Source organism: Stenella coeruleoalba, assembly GCF_951394435.1.
Source record: "Stenella coeruleoalba genome assembly, chromosome: 21".
NCBI lineage: Eukaryota > Metazoa > Chordata > Mammalia > Artiodactyla > Delphinidae > Stenella > Stenella coeruleoalba.
Window position 1 is genome coordinate 21648477 of NC_137167.1, and position 9780 is coordinate 21658256.

General features: G+C 37.6%; 1 long non-coding RNA gene across 2 annotated transcripts in view; it reads right to left on the reverse strand.

Annotated features, from left to right (window-relative positions):
• LOC307179690 overlaps positions 1–9473 on the reverse strand; it is a 49368-nt gene extending 39895 nt beyond the window's left edge. For both annotated transcript variants that reach the window (XR_013825512.1, XR_013825513.1), the window contains exon 1: positions 6776–9473. This is a non-coding gene — a long non-coding RNA (uncharacterized lncRNA). The remainder of the gene's footprint in view (positions 1–6775) is intronic.
• Positions 9474–9780: the final 307 nt, after the last annotated feature.

Consider the following 9780-nt stretch of genomic DNA (forward strand, 5'->3'; position numbering starts at 1 on the left):
TCACTTTGTTATAAAGCAGAAACTAACACACCATTGTAAAGCAATTATATTCCAATAAAGATGTTAAAAAAAATTGAAGAGCTTTATTTCTTTCTGATTATAAACGATGTGTATATTTTGATGTTTAAAGTGTTCAGGGAGTGCAAAAAGAAAAATTATATAAGTTCATCCTCCAGAAGCAGAAAAAGTACTGTGTAAAAAAATGAGAGTAATTTGAAATTCTATTTTCATATTGTTGCAACAAAATCTGATGGGGTTTAAAAGCATAAAATCCTACTTGCTGTAAAAGATTTTCACACCATCCTTTGACTATATATATTACACTGTAACATTTAGATGTTACCAAAGAAACATATATATTGGGGGAAATTTAATTATTTAGGTACAACCATCTTAAATTCAATTATAGAAAGGAGATTTCACTTAATTCAAGAGATGAAACAAAGCATTTAAAAACAGCCCAGATAATCTAGGATATTTGTGTTGCTTCCTGTAATCCTATTTCCCCTTCTATTTAGAACACTAATTTTTCCATTTACAAGAAAGAACTTACCACACATTTAAGTTAATCAAACTTACATAGTAAATCATGGGTGAATACAATTTAGGTGTACACTGATCCCTGAAGCAATGCTATTAAAAACTGATGACTTCCACTTTACTGAATGCTCTAAAAATTATGACAAATATTTAAAATCAATTAAGATTGATTTCTGGTTAATGGGACTATTCAAAAATCATACAATCCAAAAACTAAAAGGATAAGCACACTGTTCACATTTATTTAATTTTTAAAATTTAAACAATAATTTTTAAAGTCTAAAATAGTCTTTACTCGAAAACCCTTTTAAACTAAACATTGATTATTCTTCTAAAATCATTAATTATCTCATGCCTTAATTGTCAGTGTTACAAAGTGGGAATTGATCCCAAATATATATTTTCTGGTCCTAAATTAGCAGCTATTTCACCTGTTTCAAAATACTGTGAAAAATTACACTTCACAATGTAGGGACATAATCTATTCAAGGCAAGCACCATATCTTTATCCTCTTGTGTAACAATACACCTGGTTCATAGCAGACATGCAACCTATAATTGTTGCTATGTTTTCTATTTAAAGGTAACTATATTATATCTGGAATATTTTCTGTTTCATATCAGTATATCACTAAACTTCTCTTTCACTAGGTGTTCAAAATGCACAGCCTTAAGAAAGACAAAAAATATGATCAACTATTTTGGTAGCAATCAAATGACTCCTCTGTACTTGACCTCTTTTGACTCTCTTTGATTAAAAATCAGATATTTGATTGGACTTAAACTGTAGGGTTTTTTCCTTTCTCTGTTTTTATTTTCTCTATCTTCCGCCCAATGTGGTTAAGTACTGAGCTATAATAGAGTTGCACGATACAGAAAAAAGGACAGAACTAAGGTATATCCTAACTTTACCTCTTACTAACATGTAACTCTGAGCAAATTTCCCATTTGCAAAATAATAGGATCTAATATTATTTCCTCATAACACCACCTAACAAAATCATGATACTATGTATCGTCATAATATTTAATAGCTGCCACAGTCCTTGTCTATTTTTAGGGATTGTGTAATTTCTTTTCAACGTTATTTTTATTTCTAATTATTCAAGGTAATCAAAGATGTGCTTTTTTTGAAAATAAACTTCCACCAATAAAAGAAAAATTCTAAAAATGTGGATGGGAAAAACCTATAAACATTTTGGAAAAGTTCACAAAGAGTTGAAATGTTCCAAATAGATGACATGATGATGAGATATTAGGTGACAGTGAGTAAGTCCCATCTTTTCTATTTCTGGTTTTGTTCAGGGCCAGCCAGGGAACACGAGGGAATCAACAGCTCACGTGATCTTACACTGCCTACCTCTGTCGCTGGAACAGAAGGTCCTTTGATACGTCTCTCGTTACTTAGAGAAACTGGGTGCGCTCTAGTCAGTGTTAGGCTAGGCTGTAACATGGTGTGGGGAGGGGCTCATCCTGGCATCGGGATGCTTTGGATTGTCTCGTCAGCCCAGCAGCCATGGAGGACATTCTGTGCCGAAGCCTGGACCATGGTGCCTCAGAGCAGCTATGCCCAGCCTATGCTGTGGATAATCACAGACTCCATTCCTTCTCTGATGGTTGGCCTTCTGTCACATCTACACCGAGTGTTGCTTAGTGTTGGTGTTGAAACCAAGTTGTATAAGCCCTAAGACTCACTGATTTTTTTAAAACTGGCTGTGCACATTGACATGAATCAGAATACTTTGCTGGGCAACAACAAAAAAAAACCCTGGCCAATATATACGTTTTACCAACTTACAAACTAAATTGATGATTTTTTTCCTTAAAAAAATAATAAAACCAGAAAATAATGCAAGCAGAAGCAAAACTATATGTGTTCTAAAACTATTAGTCAGTTATCAAAATACTGTTCAAAATGAAGCCAGACTAAACCCATGCTTTATTAAGTAGAAGTCCCTCAGTAACCCAGCTGCCTCCAAATGGAATTCTGTCATGCACCCCTTCCGAGCTCTCCACGTTCAAAGACTGAAAACTCATCAAAGTCTGATGGGATTGACCTCTCCACCATGAAATCTTGTATAATGTTCTCAACTGCAATTCTCTCTCCCATCTGGGAACTTATTAAAACATATTATCAAGACTTCTTGTGACAATCTTTATTAAAACAATATTAACAAGGCATGTGCATTTACAATCCCTAAATCCCTACTAGGTACAGCGTTCATCTGAAAATACCAGAATGCCCTACCAACAGTCCTGAAACAAGAGGAGCTTCCCTCCACCAAACAGCAATTCCAGAAGTGGACAGCTGCTGGGATCTTGCCTGACATTGCCTTCTCAGTGACTGGATAGGGGAGCAACCCTAAGCACCGTGTTTTCATGCAATAGTGTGCAAAGGCACTCAGCAGGGGACAGCATGGAAGAGAGAGTCTCCTTGCCCCTTTGTATCTTTGTAGGGAGGCCCTAGAAGTCTTCCTCTTTTATCTCATTGCCCAGTGGAGGTCATGCCTACTTCTGGAACATACCTCTGTACCTTAAGATCAAAGTACTTGAACCAAATCAGGGTTCTGGTGAGAAAGAAGGTCAAAGGTAGGGTACTTTTGGATAGGCAATATACTGTACCTAATTTAGATCAACATATGTCATACAACAAACCTATAAGATAAGGGAAGATTTTGATTTTTTTAACAGCAGCAACAGCAAAAATCCCTGAGGTTCAAATACAGTAAGTAACTTGTCCTAGACCATACGACTAGACAGGAGTGAAACAGGACTGAAATTCAAGTTTCACTCGCTCTAAATATTAGTTTCATTCTTAAGTTCATCTATTACTTCCCCTTTTTTTTTTTTTTTTTTTTTGCGGTACGCAGGCCTCTCACTGTTGTGGCCTCTCCCGTTGCGGAGCACAGGCTCCAGACACACAGGCTCAGTGGCCATGGCTCACGGGCCCAGCCGCTCCGCGGCATGTGGGATCTTGCCGGACCGGGGCACGAACCCGTGTCTCCTGCATCAGCAGGCGGACTCTCAACTGCTGCGCCACCAGGGAAGCCCTATTACTTCCCCTTTTGACTGTTAAATAATTTAACTGGAGTATGTTTGTTTCAGCTTTGTATGTGTACAAATTTATTGTATAAATAAAAAATAACTCCCTCAACTCTATTCGGTAAGATATTAATTTCCATAAAGATATTGAAAGACTTAAGCAGAATTTACAATAGAAAGAGAATGGAACATCAAGAACTAGTAAAGTTGAATATGGAGTAGGTAGGGAGCCATGGGACTTACTGTATTTTAAAATACAAAGCCAGCTACTAGTTATATGGCAAGAAAATTATTGCTACTAATAACGAATGACAGTAATACACCAGCAGTTAGAGATCCTACAAATAGTCTTTTCTGTTAGCTTAATGATGTAGGAAACAAGATATTATTTATTCTAGTTTTGCTATTGGCTTCTACATTTTACTAGTAAATTGTCTTAACAAACTTTAGGATCACTTGTGATAATCTAAATGGCGGTAAGAGACATCAACATTTACCTAAGATAGTGGGTGACCCAGAGACATTTTACAATATAATGTTTTTGAGGCAGATTTGTTTTGCTTATACTAGTGTTAAAATGAGTTTGCTATTTTTAAGCACATTTCAGCTGGTCTAAATACAGAAGAGTCCCTGAAGGAAGCCATATTTAAATTAACTCTCCTCGGTATAGTTTTAAATTCTCACATTAACTGATTTTGCAATTTTTCTCACTGCCTGGTAAGGGCAAGTAATTTTGTACATTAAAATACTATGTTTGAAATTGGCACCGCTCTTAGTTACTGCGAGGATTTACCCAGCAATTATTTGTGCAATTATTTGTATTTTTTAAAATAAAATATCTTTCTGTTGAAGGAGCACTTGTGACGTAGACTTCCATCATTAGAATTAATTAAACATCAAGAAAAATCAGTGTGCATTCACAAAGAATCAGTGTTGTTTTTCACTTCCATAAAGTCTCATGTTCAAAGCTAGGATTTATGTAGAATTTCATTTAGAAATATATCTATAATCACTGTGTTTCTAACTTCAAACTGAACATACCGCTTCAGGCTGCAACATCTTACACCTACACATTACAGCTGCCTTAGTTCTCTCATCTCTATTTCACTCTCTTCTTACCTTTAATTAAAATGCATTAAAGAAAGAAAAAAGAAACAAATGGTTGTAGAAAGTAGCATTTGAATGGGAACGATTTCTCTAAATACTGCTGTTCAGGCAATATACGGCATGGTGTGCAGCTTCATGGAGTATACACACAAGATAACATAAATATTACTGATTATGATGTTGGATGGAGTGAAAAGGACTCGTCCTGGGATCTGACTTCCAGATGGAACTTTTCAACATGTGAGCTATAGCATCTCCTGAATCTTTCACTTTTTGAAATCATTTGTGTTTTCATAAAATTTACAAATGAGTATAACTTGTTACTTTTCTATTGCTGCTGTAGAAAGTTACTGCAAATTTAGTGGTTTAAATAATACAAATGTATCATGTTAGAGTTCTAGAGGTCAGAAGTCTGAAATGGTCCCTCTGGGCTAAAGATAAGGCAGTGGAAGGATTTCATTCCTTTCTGGAAGCTCTGGAGGACCATCTGTTTCCTTGCTTTTCCAGCTTCTAGAAGCGGCCCTTACACCTTGGTTCAGAACTAACTCCCTTCCATCCTCAAAGCAAGTGGCAGCCAGGCAAGTCACATCCGATTCCTCTGACACTGACTCTTCTGCTTTCCTCTTCTGCATTTAAGGACCTTGGTGATTACATGGAGCCCATCTGAGCAATCCAGGATCATCTTTCTATCTTAAAATCAGCAGATTAGCAAATATAATTTCATCTGCTACCTTAATTCCCATTGGCTATGTAATTTAACATAGTCAAAGGTTGCAAGGATTAGAACAGGGATATTTTTTAGAGACCGTTTTTCTGCCCACCGCAAATATAAACAGATATACCCCACTCTAATAAATTAGAGGTATAAATGTTCAGTACTCCAACATTTTCACTCATAGATTAGACATATTTAAAGATTATAAATGATGCATATTTGAACACGTATATAACCTATGTATAGAAATAAATATCACTTTTTATAATAAATATACTGGCATATTGATAAATATCCCTAAATAAAACAAGTCACGTGTTATATGTACAATAGTAAATCTAAGCTCTTTGCTTCACTTCCCTGGTTTTTGCCTTGGCTCCTGGATCATACTTTATCAACCTACTTGTTCTAACGAGGGGTTGACCATCAACCTCTCTTTCAAAAAACAAAGGCATATAATCACATTTGTACACATACAAACCCACGTACAAGCACACACCCACACACCTCATCAGGTTTCTGAATCAATCCCATCTGAGGGAGGGAATGTTTTTTCACCCTGATTTCCAGGGGTTCACCTTTTAGTTGCTGCTATTAAATCCACTCCCATGTTGCTTCCTGGACTGAAGCCATTCTAATCCCAGTGATGCCTAATTCCGGTAAGAAGGTTATGGTTATACCTGCACATCAAAGTCTGAGTCCCTATGTCCCTTCAGTATAGGCACACACCGCGCATCCGGGTTCACCTTTCAGTATAGGTTCACACTCTGAGGAATCGTACAGCCTACCTCATATTTTGATTCTAGGAGGATCCTAAAATCCTGACTGCACGTGGACTACATTGGTTTCAGAATGTAAGATCTTGCACACTCAAATTAATTTGTGGCATGGCTATTGAGCAGAAAATCGTATTTATTACACAATGAGTTTTGTTCTATTGGGAACGGAAGAGGAGTTACACTGGCAGAATTCACTGTGTCTTAAATAAGTAACATGCTCAACCTAAAACAGCTGAAGAATGTTGAGCTTCTTAGGCAGCTAAATTCCCTAAAAATTTTATTCTTTGAGACATTAAATCATTGCAATAAATATTTACTAAACACATATTGTATACCAGGCTTAGCTCTAGGCACATGGGATACATGAATGTACAAAAGAAAAAACGACCCCTGTCTAACATGTGTCATGTTGCAGAGCAGAGCAGTGCGTTCAGGAAACCTCACATAAAGGGCTTTGTCATCATAACCCATAGTGCAGGAAGGAAGCAAAGGCAGGCTGCCTTTCTCATGGTCTGGCTCTTCCCTAGGCTTCTTGTCTTTCAACTTGTATTTTATAATTTACCTTTTTCTGTGTTCTTTCATTATAACTTACCCATCACTAGAATGTAAGCTCCAAGAAGGCAGGAAATTTTATCCATGCTGGTCACAGCTGCATCTTCATGGCTCAGAACAGTGCCTGGCACACAGTAGGTTCTCAAGAATTTATTTGTGGAATGAGTGAATAAATAGGCGAACTTTGCCTTTTGGTCCACTCCTGGCTGCTCTCCTCCTTGGCTCCTGTGTCACACTTTATCCAGTTTCTGTGGTCTAAGTCTTCATTGGCAGATGCTGAACAAAGGAAAGGGAGTACTAGTATTTTTTACCTTTAGCTCTCATAGCCTTTGTTTCTTCACCTGTACAATGAGGGTGATAAAGGTTTTATTACTTATCTACTGCTGTGTAATAAATGAACCCCAAATTTAGTGGCTTAAAACAATAACAACAAAAGTGTATTATTTCACATAATTTTTATGGGCCAGGAATCTGGGAGTGGCTTAGGTGGGTTCCTAGAACCAGGATCTACTAGTCAAGGTCTCTCATGAAGTTGCAGTCAGGAAATTGGCCAGCACTGTAGTCATCAGAGGCTTACCTGGGGCTGAAGGGTTATTTCTTGGGTGGCTCACTGGCAAGTTAATGCAGGTTGTTGATAGAAGTCTCAGTTCCTCAATTTGTGGTCCTTTTCATAGCACTACCTAAGGGGCCTAATGACATGGAGATGGCTTCCCTCCAAGAGTGACCCAAGAGTAAGCAAGGCAGAATCCACATGGCTTGTGTGATCCAGCCTCGGAAATCACACACCATCCTTTTTACAATATTCTACTTAGTTACATGGGTCAGCCCTGTTCACTCTAAGAGGGGAGTACACAAAGGCACAAATACCAGGGGGCGAGGATCATGGGGGATCATCATCTTCAAGTCTGGCCACCAGAAGATACCTGACAAGATGGTGGTAGCATTTAAATAAGTCACACACGTAAAGCACCTGGCATGGTGCCAAGCGCACAGTAACTAGGAAATGTCGGTTCTACTTGGTTGCTCAGGCTTCACTGAGCTTTTTTTTTTTTTTTTTAATCGTGGTAGATTATCGCTCAGTGCTTTCTGTAGACGTCTGCCTTTGTCTATGGAATTCGTATCTCTTTCTCATCTATTCATTCATTCAACAAGTCTGCTGTCCTCAAATACTAGAGACCCGTGACAAGCTTAACCACCTGAATTATACATTTTTGGCACTAACCACTTGGTGAAATATGACCCAAAATGGCTGGTCTGCCACTGTGGTATTAGAATGTGCTATTTCCTGGCACCTGTGCAATGATATTATCTCCCGGATTTCCAGGTTACACCTGGTGTCTGTCAGTGGTAAGTAAGTTGGTCATCTTCTCTAACCCGCTCTGATAACTTTGACCCTTTCAACATTACCTTCTATGCTTCCAACCTTTCTACACACAGAGAAAAATCTATCACGGCCTCAGCTTGGGTGTCATGAAAGCAGACTGCTGTGGTCTGAGTAATACAGAGCTGTGCAGAAATAAAAGGGATAAACAAGCAGATGAGAACAAGTCTTTGACAGATGACTGAAGACCAAGCTGAGAAGAGAGAAAAAAAATCCTTCTAAAATGAACTTTTCATCAAACCTGAGAACAATTAGTGGGTGAAGAAGAAATTTTGTAAACCTCATTCCTCTTGATTCTTTTCAAACTATGAGCTATTTATGAGTGCTCTCCCAGAAGCATTATTTTGCACATTTGAAGAAGCTAATCATAAGCTTCCCCCGAAGCCAGCACCTGCTCAATTCTATATTGCCAGCAAGGGTGTCACAGGAGTAGAGGCCTCACTCCAGGGAGTTAGCAGCAGATTAAACTTCAGCCGGAATGTTGGGAGAAGCTGGTATGCTGAGTCAATACCAAGTACCAGGTTTAATTTGATGTTTTCCATGCACGATGAAAATTGCGGGTTTTTTCTAACTGTAGAACTATTGCCTCTTCTGCTTTCTTTTATGGGTTCCCTGTAGAGTGTGTGTTATGCTCTGATATTTGAAATTGATCGTGCAGGTTCTATTTCGAGGGTGATAATAAACCTGGTACAAAAGCTGGGGTTAGTGAAGGTGACTATTAACCTTTCTTCTAATACAGTCGATCGATTTTGCCTTGTGGCACCAACAGATTCCCAGTATGATCTGCTGATGTCTTCAATTTAAATATCACCTATAGATGAAGAATTAGAAATGGAAGAGAAATAGTTGTCTGAATTTTTGCAGGGAGAGCTAAAAAAGAGTTACCCCTCATTGTGTCCAGACTATTATAAATTTTGCCACTAAGGAATTCATAGGCAAATTAAAACCCTTTATTATCTGTCATGTATAGAACATCACATTTCTCATTTACTTATGAAGGTAAAGATCAACATACTAAAAAACTTTAAGCAATTTTAAGATCAAAATGATTCTTGCCATTGTGTGGCAAAAAGAAGTTTTGTAATTAGATAAACCAGACTTACTGTGCTGTCTTGGGGAGGTAACTTAATTTGAGCCTCAGTTTCTCTATCTGCTAAGAGAACAAAGAATTCCTGCATATTAGTTCTGTGAAGGTCAAATTATTTATCATCTGCAGCACCTAGAAGAATACTAGGTGGTTGTTGAATACAACGTGAGTTCTCTTCTCTCTTTCTCAGAATGGTTTTTACAACATATGTACAGATTTTCAATTCGTTTTCCATTTCTGAGTCTAAAGAATCTCAGGTTTTATCCTCATTTGCTACAACAGATTTCCTTCAGATAATGCACTGGCAAGGTGACAGATGAGTTACCCAGTGTTTGATTGGGAAACACATCTCTGAACTTCTTACTGTCATCTTAAAATGTGGGTGTAGATTGGATTACAACTGGTTTGGCATTATAAAAATATATATGACAATTATAGTTGCTCTACATGGGAGCTTTTACTGGTGCCTTGTGACCTGTTTACTATTTCAGGTTGAAGTCCAATAAATTTCATTTTTGTAATAAAAAAAGTCTTCATTTCCAAATGATTAGCCAGCTAGAAAAACTATAAACCTCCT